Source organism: Mus musculus, chromosome 1 (genome assembly GCF_000001635.26).
Source record: "Mus musculus strain C57BL/6J chromosome 1, GRCm38.p6 C57BL/6J".
NCBI classification, from domain to species: Eukaryota; Metazoa; Chordata; class Mammalia; order Rodentia; family Muridae; genus Mus; species Mus musculus.
The window spans coordinates 131,728,507-131,733,668 of record NC_000067.6 but is presented as its reverse complement, the minus strand read 5'-3'; the positions used below and the strand labels follow the sequence as shown (position 1 = coordinate 131,733,668).

At 47.6% G+C, this 5,162-nt stretch overlaps 1 long non-coding RNA gene across 1 annotated transcript; it reads left to right on the top strand.

Moving 5' to 3' along the window:
* Positions 1-3,430, top strand: Gm30104. Its single transcript, XR_387378.3, has 2 exons — positions 1-1,068; positions 1,342-3,430. It is a non-coding gene; the product is annotated as a predicted gene, 30104 (long non-coding RNA).
* The last annotated feature ends 1,732 nt before the right edge of the window (positions 3,431-5,162 follow it).

The window sequence follows — 5,162 nt, the reverse complement described above, 5'->3', positions numbered from 1 at the left end:
AGTCACTGGTCTCCAAGCCTTGAAGCCTAGGCAGGAGAACAAAGGATAACAATGCAGACAACCTGACCTGGAGGGGAGCAGGGCTTGTCTGGCTGGGAGCGGCTGGAGAAGTGATGAGACAGGGACAGACACACTGGTGCCCTCAGAGCCAGAGGATGGTAGCTCACCCCTGCCCACTCTGCAGGGACCCTCAGAATCCTGGGGGCTGGGACGATCTTAGGAGGTAAGTGGTTTTTTCCTTTCCATATTTTATTAGGAGAAAAAAAAAAACAGAGAAAACTTGCCAGACTTCTATAGCCAGGTCCATGGGCCCATCATCTAGAACCTTGCCTCAGTTTTACATCTCTTAGACATGCCTCCCCACTGCCCACGCCCTGGCTGCCCACCAGCCCTCATGTCTGGATGGATTTCAAAGCAATGAACAGTCATTCATCTCTGTCCAGGCCTACTCTTTAGCACCGGATCACTGACCCACGGTGGTCAGCAATTTTCACAGCTATTTTGAGGTGAGTTTTATTCATAATGAAATACACCATTCTGCCGTGCAGGACCATATATACCCAATTCTGTTGCACACCTACCCTGGGCTAACTCAAGCACCCACACAGACTATAAATGGGGAGTTTCCTGGGAACCCCTTCTGATAAACCCCTATCCCAGCCTTATATCACAACAGTTCTGAGATTTTTCCTCTCTCTGCTCTAGTTACAGCTGCTCTGTAACTTCATTGACACAAGTAAAATCTTACAATGTGTGTTTTTGCAAGGGTTTTCCCTTAACATGTGGGGTCTGTCTCTAAGAAAAAATTTGCTGTGTGCAAGTCTTTTTTTTTTTTTTCTTAACTTTTTAATGATCTAAAAGGCTTTTTTGTTTTGTTTTGATTTTGTAGTTATTAAGGATGGAACCCACGGCCTTATACAAGTGCTTCACCAGTGGGCTATCTCTCTAACCCAGACACTATTCGTAACCACCTAGCACTATATCCCCCAATATACTCTCTATTAACTAAGGAAAGGATGTGGCCAGTGCCTGTGTGCCCACAGGCTTGTCGTCCTGGACCCACTCAAGGTCAGCTGGGTCGGGTGTAGAGATATCTGGGAGGTGGACCACATTTCCAGAGCCCAGCTTTCACTTTCTGTTGGTAAAAGTCCTTTTGGGGCACCCCCATCCCAGGATTCTTCTAATTCCAAATCCTTAGGGCTGAGCTTTCTCGCCTCCTGACAGGAGCATGGGGATCTATCTGATAAGCAGTCATTTACACTCGATAACTGATAGTCAGGTTGCCCTGTAATTGGAGGTGCTCCTCTGCAGGTACTGACTCTTTCTGTCTTTATCTCCCAGCTGGCTGATAGGCCCTGTGAGTTCCCCCGACACCTCCTCAGGAGAGGAAGTATGGACAGTCCCCACAGGTCCCAAGGCATAGTTCACCACTCTCGGGGGACACAAAGTTCTTTAAGAGATGTCACAGATTTTAATCACCCCCCCCAGACTCAAACCCTGGGAGTACCAAAGGCTTCACGCTCTGATGCTGTGGAGGTGACCTAGGAGGTGACAATCACAGCGTGCCCACTTTGGAATAGTAAGTGACTAAGTAAAAATGCAGAAGTAAATGTATCGGAAAACCCAAAGGAATCAACTAGAAAACCTCCCTACTCTAAATAACAAGGGCTGGGGAAGGGCAGAGGGGAGGGCGGGCCAATTCAAGGAGCTACGCCATCATCATCATTGAATATTACTCAAGAAGGCCTACGCAAGAAGTATCCTCTCCACACACACCCAGGTTTCTCTGTGCTAAGCCACCTCTCCTGGCCTCCCCCTCCTCCCTCTTTCCCTTCTGTCCATTCTTCTCCCCTCTCCCATTCCCAATGCCTTCCCTGTCTCTACTACCCGCTTCTGCCCCCTCTGCCCTCCCACCCTCCTCTCCCCTTTCCAGTCTCTAGGGGACACTTTTGGGGGAGGGGCTTGGGTTCTTTGGACTACACACATCCTGCCTAGGGTGCGGGCCATAGCTTCTCCTAGACCTTTTAGCTGCTGGCAGAAAGTGAGAAATGGCTTGAGAGGCCCCAAATGTGGCTCTTAGCACATCCCTCATGGAAAGGGCAGGTTACTCCCGTCAGAACTTGGACCGTGGGCGGGTGGGAGAGAGTCTGGCCATCAGGCTGGGTGCTGTTGAGAGCCACCCTACAATAACCTAAGATTTCAGGCTGGGCTCTGCCCTGCAAGACTTCATTTTATAAAACAGTTGTTTGTTCCATTCTGAGTGCCTGTGTCAAGGCAGAATGACTCTATATTTTGTTTATGCTAAGTAAACAGCCGCTATCAGTCCTCCATAGGTCACAAGGCCCAGACTGATAATAATGTATTTACTTAAATAAATATTCCCACCTGACACCTTATCAAGTTAACTCAGGAGCACATGAGTACATGGATACATCACAGCCATGCCAGGGAGCTAGGCTGAAGCCATCAGGTACACAGGACACACCAACCAACACGGTGCAACTCCTCCTTTGGATCATGGGAAAGGAGTGGTATCTCACTATGGTGCAACCATACCCGCCTGCGGGTCATCGGACCCTCTGGTGCACGTGTCATGGGATCCATATGATTCCAGTGATTGACAGATAGCAGAGTCCACTTCCATCTCTGGAGCTGCAGCCCTACACGATAGATAGTATTGCTTGATAAGTTCCATTTAAGTCACCTGGCAACTGCAGTTAGTCTGGACTTGGTTGCCCCAAGCAACCTAGTCCTTTGTGGTCTGTCCTTGCATAGCTCTGTGGCTGGGCTGTGTTCCACCACTGCAGTGACCCCTCTGCTCCTGCTCAGCTCTCCGTCCTGCCTTCAGTAAGACTGCTTTAGACCGGTTGTACTTTAACCATTTCTGAACCACCCTCTAACCCACATATGAACCCAGCGTGAACTGTAACATATAATCTGAGAGCTGAGATTAGTCATTAAGATCGAAATAAAAGAACCTGTGGTTTCAGGAGCTGTAAATACCACGCAAGGTTAGGAGTACTGGTAAATTAAAGTCAAGGAAATGGACATAATGTGAATTTATTGCCTTTCAGCAGATTCTGACACTCTGGAAGGGCACAAATGTCTCTGCTTCTGACAGTTCTCTCATGACAGGGTACCCTGCTCCCGGAGAGACCACTGAGCTGTGGAAAGCTTGCTTTGAAAACTGCTCAGAGTGAAGGAATCTGGGCTTTACCTGGTTACCCGTCAGCCTCAGGGGCCGCCACAAATGGGCTCAGAGCTGCCCGCCCTGAGCCCGTCCCTTTCCAAACCTGGGATCCCATATCCTGCCTGTCGCCCTCATCCCGTTTCTTTATCCAGATTAATCCTCGTCGGAACAATTCGTTTTCTTCACCATCGTTCCACTTGAGAACCATCTAGAAGATTTAAAAATAAATAAGCGTGCAGATTCCTGGGTTGTGTTCCACAGGAGTCCAGATCCATTACACAAGAGTCTTGTCATTCTTTCCTGACAGCTTGTCAGATGACTCAGGGACAGCAAAACCCTGTTTCACCTTAGTCATGTTGTCTCTGCGCCCCCTCCCCAGCCCCCACTATGCATCTGTATTTCCCAGTACAAATGGCCAGCTGTTGATTGGCACTTGGTGACTTCTCACACTAAGGGTTTTAGAATCTAACCTTGGAAACCTCCTGTTGTCTCCTAGCTGTCCCGCCTGGTTACTGAGACCAGCATCTTGACCAGTGGTGTCATTATGTAAACCACGTCTCTGAGTCCTGTGCTGCCCCTAGTTGACAGAGGCTTTGAACAGGTGGCTTCTCCCTTTCCCTCTCCACCACCCAGTTTTTTACTCTCTTTAGTTCCCAAGCAGAGGAGAAGGTATTGTTACTATATACTGTCTCTAACTAACCCGCTCGTGGGCTGTTCCCTTACTAAGCCTGTGTAAAGCAGTGTAAATAATAATGCCATTTTGGCCTGATCCTCCCTCCATAGAGAAAACTAGGCACTCCATCAACAAACCTCATTAAAATGCTGAGCTATAACCCTACTTAGTCTGACCAGGACATCTCTGTGGTTGTGTGTGTGTGTGTGTGTGTGTGTGTGTGTGTGTGTGTGTGTGTGTGAAAGAGAGCTGGGGTTGGGGGGCAAGGAGGCAGAGGTTGAACAAGACCTAACCTCTAACCCCAGAGTAAATTTCAACCCCAATAAAAGGTGAAGGAGAGGTTGGTCTGGATTGGGGACACTGTTGCAGATTTTTCAAGTTACATTTATGTCATAAAGATCACTCTGAACAAAGAAAAAAAACTGTACATGTGTTCATGTTTGAGTGACACACCTGAGTTATAGCTTACTAGCCATTTCCTTCTCCAACAGAGGACAAAAATGATTTTCTACAGAAAAGCGACTTGAGTCTGTATGAAACTAACTTGAAAAGTCAAGGAGACTTTCAACCTCCGTGCTTACTTTTCTTTTGCCAGTGACCTCATTCTAAGAGCTCAGGCCTGTCATTCTCCTTCAGTCTAGCTCAGATTCAGGCAGGGCGTAAGACTGTGAAAAAGTTGGAGGCCAAGGGAAAAAAAAATCCCCTCTCCAAGGAGTCTGGAGCTTGCCAGGCAGCTGGCAAGACCTACCTCTTAGTCTTACGTTGGCCTGATTTTCTGAAGCTTAGTCCATGGAGCTGTGAGAGAGTATCATGGTGGAGCATCATGGTTGAGCATCATGGCGGCTGAGCATCATTGAGGATGAGCATCATGGAGGATGAGCATCATGGAGGATGAGCATTATGGCGGCTGAGCATCATGGTGGCTGAGCATCATGGCGGCTGAGCATCATGGCGGCTGAGCATCATGGCGGATAAGCATCATAGCACAGGGACCTGTGACTCCCTGCCTTTTCTCCTCCACTACACATCATATGTTTCTCCCTGATTTTATGCACCCCATTTGTCTCAGAGTTCCACCAGACACATAATACTCTTTACCAATTATATTTTTTTATTCTGAAACTAATTCTTGCTCACTCAGAAACATTCAAACAAAATGGTAATGTACCAGTAAAAAAAAAAAACAAACGTCTCCATTATATTACTTCCCTGAGATAGCCTTAGCAGCAGGGTGGAACACTTCTAGATCCTCCTCTAAGCATACACAAACAGCTATGTGAGCCATGCTTTTGATTTGAC